Source organism: Chenopodium album, chromosome 6 (assembly GCF_948465745.1).
Source record: "Chenopodium album chromosome 6, dcCheAlbu1.1, whole genome shotgun sequence".
NCBI classification, from domain to species: Eukaryota; Viridiplantae; Streptophyta; class Magnoliopsida; order Caryophyllales; family Amaranthaceae; genus Chenopodium; species Chenopodium album.
The window spans coordinates 16,892,698-16,900,667 of record NC_137839.1 but is presented as its reverse complement, the minus strand read 5'-3'; the positions used below and the strand labels follow the sequence as shown (position 1 = coordinate 16,900,667).

Sequence of the window (7,970 nt, the reverse complement as noted above, 5' to 3'; positions counted from 1 at the left end):
GAAGAAAAATAAGGAAAAGAATAAAAAGGCAAAACCTCCTCAAAATCTTTTTGGGTGGCATAATCATCCATTTCCTCAATAATGGGAGGATGAGAAGGAAAAGTCTCATCAAACAAGAGAGGGTCCTCATTAGGCTCTTTGACAAAAGAGGGGAGGAAAATAGGATAGTAGGGGATGTGGTCAAATTTCCTTGAGAAAGGGACATGAGGAAGGGGAGGAGAAACAATGGTCTCACAAAGCCTCACATCACTAATGAGGGTATGAAAATCAATCATTGAATCCTCAAAAGAATACTCTTGACTCTCATCTCCCTCAAACAAAAACTCTCCAATAGAAACAACCTCATCCTCCTCTCTATCACAACGATGAACAACAACTCCCTCAAGATCCTCAAAGCCTAGAGTCTCTAAACCATGCATGAAAGGATAAAGGTTTCTCTCAAATTCATCCCTTTCCCATGAAGCATTGCCAATGAACTCTTTCAAGAGGCTATAATGATTTGTTACACCTTCAATGAACATACTAGCCATAACCTCAAATAAGTCCAAAGACTCATGGATAGAAGGGTCACAAACATGCAAGGTAGACTCATCAAGATGGGGAAGGGGGTTGAAAACCTCAAAATCGATATTTTCTTCATTAAAAACTCTTCCACCATCACTCAAGGGACTTTCAATCTCTCTTGATTGCTCAAACTCATCATCATCATCCTCATGAAATCCCTCATTCAAAATTGAAGATGGCTCACTCACATCCTCACCAAGGGAAGCTCTCAAAGGGGGTGAATAAGGGGAAGGATGACATTCAAGCTCAAATGGGGAATGAAAAGGATCAAAATCCTCAAAAATCCTCTCATCACAAGAAAATCTCCCCTCACCTTCACACCCTCGGCCCACATCATTCTCAAAAACACTCTCACACTCCAAATGAGGTGCCTCACATCCATTTACATCAACCAAAGCACTCATCACTTGGGCAAGCCTCACTTCTCTCAATTTTTGTTCCTCTTGAAGCTCTTGGAGTTGTTGGGTGAGATATTGCATTTGAGAAAGAATTTGGGCTTCAATGTTATTGGTTTGAGGTTCATGATCAAATTCAAATTGCACATCATCAAAATTAGCACAAACCTCATCAAAATGAGCATAAGGGGGAAAGGTGTCAATTTGCATACTTGGATTATCACTAGGCACATAAGAAGTATCAAGAGAATTCATGCAAAAATTAAAAGAATCTTGGCATTGAGAATCAAAGTAAGAAACATGAGATTCTCTATCTAAAGAATCCTTAGCAAGCCATGTGAAGAAATCCCACGCATCATGCATAGACAAATGACAAAATCTACCATTATTCATGTCCTCAACCATTCCCCTAGTATACTCATTCATGCCCCAATAAGCTATATCACAAGCATCACTAAGAGAACACCCATGGTAACTAAGAAAACCATCTAGTCTTTCAAAGTAAGCATAAAAGGGTTCACCATCAAATTGAGGAAAAGATAAGCATGCCATTTTTATACAAAGAACAAAGAAAAGCAAACACAAATCAAATTATAAACAAGAACCTAGCTAATCTAATCAACACAAACTAATGAACGCCTTAGTCCCCGGCAGCGGCGCCAAAATTTGATCGAGGGATTAGAATAGTGTCGTTAGTCTACTAACCCTAATCAAATTAACAATTTATAATACCTAAACTACCCTAATACGAGTATAGGGGTAAGTAAAGGGTCGAACCCAAAAGGACTAAGTGTATCAATCTATGCTAATTAGACTACTAGGAAAGCTTGTGAGGTAAGAGAGGTTCAATTAAACACTACTAAGAGCAAATAACTAAAACTAGGGAAAGTGGAATCCAATTAAATTAATGCATTCAACAACATCAAACAATTAGATGAAAATGACCTCAATTAGGACGATTTACACATTTAACTCACTCTCGCGCAATTAAACATGTTAATAATCCTACTAGACTAATTCACTCTCGTGCAACTAGCCTAGCAAAGATATGGAGGAATTTAGGGTTCTCAAACAACTCACTTTCGCACAATTGATTGAAAACACAATTAAAAGCATAGAATCAATTAGCTAGAAAGATTCTAATCCATAAAAGCATCATCCATACACAATAATCAAGAAACAATTTCATACTAACCACAATCAATCATTAAATTAATTAACATAACCTCCATCCATTTCCCTAGAACAAAACCTAAACTAACATGGTGAACAAAAATATGGAAAACAAGGTAAAATAATAATAAAAGCAAGAATCAACAACTAAACTAATTAATCTACTCAAATAAACAAATAAATAAGCAAAAACAATAATAAATGAAAGCAATAAAGGTGAGAGAAAGTTAGGAAGACTCATTGAATTTATGAGAGGGAAAATCCACAAATTTGCTTCTTCAAAATCCCAAAAACTCCATGAAAAATCCAAGCTTTCTCTCTCTAAACTACTCCTAAACTAGAGAGAGAAACTCCTAATCTAACCCTAAGAGAGAGAAGCTCTCCTAAACTAACTAAGAAAATAGCATAATAGATCCCCCCTTTTTACAAAGAGTCCCGTCTATATATATGTGGCTCCACACAAAAGAAAGAGACTTGGACAACAAGGCGCAAATAAATCGTAAACCCAGTCGTGCGCGCCCGCACATGAGTCCTGTGCGCCCGCACACAATGTGTGTGCGCCCTCTCATCGTAGTGTGCGGCCGCAACTTTGTGGGTACGGGGAAAATAAGCGCGCCCGCACATGAGTCATGCATAGGGTCGCGCAAACTCTCTGGTTTTGCTCTGTTTCTTCAGTCTGGTTGTGCGGGTTCTGACAGGGCTGCGCGCCCGCACAGCCTCACATGTGCGCCCGCGCATAAGCCGCACAGCACCCCGCGCACAACAGATAACTTGGCTTCTTGATATCCTCTTTCTTTCGGCGCATAATTCCTACAAAACCAAAGCATGGAGATCAAAATAAAAACAAAGAAGATAAATTAAATAAATTAAGAAAATAAGCTAAAAACTATTAAAAACCACTTAAATACTCAAAAACAAGATAAAAGACGAGAATAAGTAAATAAAGAAATAAAGGACAAAAAGGGTTAAATTATTGGAAAAATAAGCCGAAAAACGACTCAATAAACACCCTAAAAAGTGGCATAAAAGTCACTTATCAGCTCCCTGCCCCTCTTTCTCTTAATTGCTCTATTTCTTTCTCTTCCGACCCTTATCTCTCTCTTTTTCTCCCAGCCTCGCTCTCTCTCTCTCTCTCTCCTCCTGTCTCATCTCTCTTTTTTTCACCTTTAAAAGCTTAATGTACAACTATTGAAAAAAAAAAAAAAACAGAGCATAATGTACAACTAGTTAACAATAATTTAACATGCAACAACTTCCACTCCAAATTATCCAGAACAAAACAAATTAATCATATTCATAGATTATACGTGTATCCAAAAGAACATATTAACTCAGCCAGTTTGACAAGAATCAAACCAAGCTATATAAAGCACACAATCAGAAGATAATTTACAAAGGATATAGAATTCTGGGTCTAGAAAATTCTCGACATAAAAAACGAATCTCAAAATGTGTAAAATTACTACTTCGTACTATATATCAGCTACGAAGCTCAATATTATTACGCTGTATGTACTATATATCTTTAAACTCTTTTGAAGCAAACATTTTGTTTTTCCTGAACGACAAGATAAAGAAAAGCAACCTGTTGCATTTAAAGTCATACTTGTCATCGCTATATGCTTGATGCAATGAGCTACAGTTGCTACCTTAGAGTATTAAACTGAAAGAGTCAGACCAAAACTCCAATTAATGAAAACCAAATATTTTAGTTGAAAAGGAATTCTTGATATCACACTTGTAGTGTCATCATATTACTTCTACCACAAAGTTAATACGGAATAGTATGTCACAAGCTTAGATCAATACTGAGATAGTTTTATTATTTTTGCAGGCCTACCTCATTGCTTTATATGTTAACAGACATTTACTGATCCCTAATCAAAAGCATAAAGTGTAATATTAGTATAATATAGGATTTCAAGTTCACAATTACATAAACTACAGAAGAAATTATATGGATCGTAAAGTAATACATGGCTGTCCATTTGGATCAAGATTGTGTTATAAAGGTTTAATCATTAAAGATAATTTAAAACAATTAGCTCAATTTTGAAATCATACAATCTTTTAATAAAAAAATATTACAGTCATCTTTTTTTAAATGAAAATTTACCGAAGAGCAACAGTTCCAAGATGGTAACCCGAGGGTTCTTGACTCCTTTGCTTGTCAGAGCTAATTATCTAGTAACCTTCATTAAGAAAATAATCACTTAGACATTTAACGATCTTAAACAAATAAATAAATAAGGCCCTAATTTTAGAATGATGAGAAATCAGATCTCTATATTTTTCTTTTACCAAATTGCATCAAAACCACCCCAAAATTATGAACTAATAATTGAATTAAACCGGAAAAATTCAATTTTAAAACGAATTAAATTGAATCAAGAAAACCCTTCAATTTTAAACAAACTCAACTAAATTAGAAACCCCTAATATTTTTATCCAATTGAATTGAGAAGTTCTCAATTATAAAGTGAACTGAATAAAGGAAACCATGGGAATGAATATATACCTTAGTAGCAAGCTGGTAAGTAAACTAGAGCCATTGCATTAGTTATCCATACATCAACAACACACACACACACACACAAGTACTCAATTTAGGAAGGAAGAACAGCAGCCCCAAACAAAACAAACAACCCTTGTAGCAGCAACAAGCACGGAAAAACGATACTCAAGAAGAACACAATAACGATCACACCACAACAACTAACTCACAAGCACCGCACAACGATCCCACACACTACCATAACACGAATGGAAAAAAAGACCTTGAAAAAACTCCTCACGTTTGTTCTGTTGGAAAAATAATTCAAAGGCAAACTTTATAAATTTAAAGTTGATATGTAAGAGAAAACCATTAAAAGTGGTTTAAGGAAAAGTATGTTGTTTGTTCTTCTTCCCACGGCCCTTCATACCTCTTAACTGAAGCAAGCAACATTGCCCAATTGCAAGCTCATTTTTTGCAACCACCCCCAACCCAACATGTGATCTAGATACCAAATTATTAGCGTCCACATTCAACATGATAATACCTTAAGGGGGATCCAACCTGAAGGGTAGTCATGAGCTGCAGTTCTAACGAATACTTTGTGTGAATCTCGTAGTTTTCTACACTATGTTCAACGTTATGTTTTTAAAGACGATTTTTTTCCTGCAGAACCAAGTAGCACACATCATAACAAGTATAGTTGCGAGTCAAGAAGGATTATCACAGCAAGGATAGGAGGAATTTTCTCTGAAGAAGCAGCATGGTTTGGAGCCACATCATTCCTTTTATCCCCTGCCATTAGACAATTTCAGAAGATTCAAGCCTTTAAGGCGTAGAGCATATAAGTCTTATGATTTAGTACTTTGAAAGTGTAAGAAGCAATACGTGACATCAATCATCATGATTCTTGCACAGAAGCTAAACAGTGCTGAAATTCTCCAAGCTCATAAAATTAAGGTTCAATGCCAAGACTAACTCAATTGCATTAACTTTAAATAGAAATCATATACAGGAAATTTTGTCAGATATAACACCTTTTAAGTGTGTTTTGTTGTGAGAAAACACCTTATAATTATTATTTTTTTTTTTTTTGTGAAAACACACCTAATACCAGAAATTATTTGTCAAATAACACCTTAAGGTGGTTTCCGATGTGTTGACTTGGTTTTACGGTGTTGACTACCACGTGGGAGTCATGTGCACCGACTTACCCCCCCTCCCTTCTAATTTTTTACCCTTTCTTTCCCTCCAACTTTATTTTCTCTCTCTTCTCAATTTCTTCCCCAATTAAACCCCCTGCTCTTCCACCACCAAAACTCCATAGCTCCCCTTTGAAGAAGGTGAACTCCAAATTTGAGCTCCAATTTCTGCAAATATACTCAATTGGCATAATTACGAGGCAGGTAAGTAGCATTAATAAAAAACGTATTCCATTAAGGAAATTTTGTCAGAAACCACCCGTTAAAAACACTTTTTTGTCAAAAACCACCAAAAAAAAAATTTGTTGTCTAGTACCACCCATTTTCAAAAAATTGTTGTTAAACGCCACTAGAGTCTATTTTCCGGCATTGACCCAAAACTCCGGCGTTGACTCCAACCATAAAAAAAAAAAACCCCCGCACCACCACTTCTAGCCACCACGGCCACTACGCTTAACCAATTTACTTGCCTTAACCCACCAATCGCACCACCTTAACCCACCCACCACTCACCTAACCCTAACTACCACCTTAACCCACCTTACCGGAACCCACCCACCACCTTTACCAACCTAACCCGAACCCACCAACCAGAACCAGGTCACCACCTTACCAACCTAACCCTAACCCACCCAACTAACCCAGATCTTAAACCCACCTAATCCGAACCCACCCACCATACCCTAAACTAGATCTATCACCTAAACCCACACAAACAAAACCCAGAACTACCACCCTAACCCTACCTATTTCGGCCAACTACCCACCAAAAACCATCCACCACAACCGCCCAAAACCACATAAACAACCCAAAACTTAACGAAATAATTTTTTTTAAAACATTAAAAACAAGAAAACATACCTTTCATCGAATTTTGCTTTGAATGTCACCTCGAATTTGGTTTTATATGGTCAAATTCGACCATGAAACTTCTAAATCTTGAGTTTTCATGGTCGAATTTGACCAGAAAACCATCAATTTCGTGTTGACCGCACCTCCACCCGATCCCGGCAAGAAGATCAAAATGGCGTCGTGACCCAACCCTTCGCCAGCGAAAAAGAAAATAGAAAAAAGAAAGGGAAGGAGAAGAGGAAAGAGAAGAGAGAAAGAGAAGATGAAAGAAAAGAGAGAAAGAAGAAGGAGAAGAGCAGCATATAGCAAAGAAGAAGAGGAAAGAGAAAGGAGAAGAGAAAAGAAGAACAACAACGGCAAATACAAATGAGAAGAAGAGAAAAAAAAAGAGGGGGAAATAGAAGGGGGGACCGGGGAAGGGTCAACGCCGGAGTCTAGGTCAATGCCGGAAAATAGACTCTAGTGGCGTTTAACAACATTTTTTTGAAAATGGGTGGTCCTAGACAACAAATTTTTTTTGGGGTGGTTTTTGACAAAAATGTGTTTTTAATGGGTGGTTTCAGACAAAATTTCCTTCCATTAATTTTGTTGATTTTGTGAATTATCATAAGTTAGGGTTTTAAATTGGAATTAGGGTTTTTATTTGGGGATGCTGGAGATAGCAGTAATGTCGAGGCTTCCCTTTCTTACCCATGGCAGACACAAAGAAAAGGAAGGACGGAGAAATTTAGGCAAGTAATCAAACAAAAATTGAGTAACAAATGAGAGGAGAGAAAATTTTTTAAACTTACCCAATTCCTTGGCCAAATTTAAACCACGAATTGAAGCATTCAATTCGTCACTGCCATGGCCGAGCAACTTCTAGAAGCTTTTAATGGTGATGTGAGCAGCAACACAGAGCGAAATAATTGAGAGGAGAGAGAAAGAAATTGAGTGGAGAGAGAAAATAGAGTTGGAGGGAAAGAAATGGTAAAAAATTAGAAGGGAAGGGGGTAAATCAGCGCACGTGACTCACACATGGTGGTCAACGCCATGAAACCAAGTCAACACGCCTGAAACCATCCTTAGGTGTTATTTTACAAATAATTTTTGGTATTAGGCGTGTTTTCACAAATATATATATATATATATATATATATATATATATATATATATATATATATATATATATATATATATAAGGTGTTTTCTCACAACAAATCACACTTAAAAGGTGTTATTTAACAAAATTTCCTCATATATAAGCCTCGAAAAATTAAACATGTATATGTTTCAAAAATTATTATAAT

General features: G+C 36.6%; 1 long non-coding RNA gene across 1 annotated transcript; it reads right to left on the bottom strand.

The window, feature by feature from the left end:
* Positions 1 to 4,182: 4,182 nt before the first annotated feature.
* LOC145634669 (uncharacterized) lies at positions 4,183 to 7,614 on the bottom strand. The gene is made up of 2 exons (XR_014113471.1): positions 7,473 to 7,614; positions 4,183 to 4,324 (listed from the first exon to the last, which is right to left on the bottom strand). It is a non-coding gene; the product is annotated as an uncharacterized LOC145634669 (long non-coding RNA).
* Positions 7,615 to 7,970: the final 356 nt, after the last annotated feature.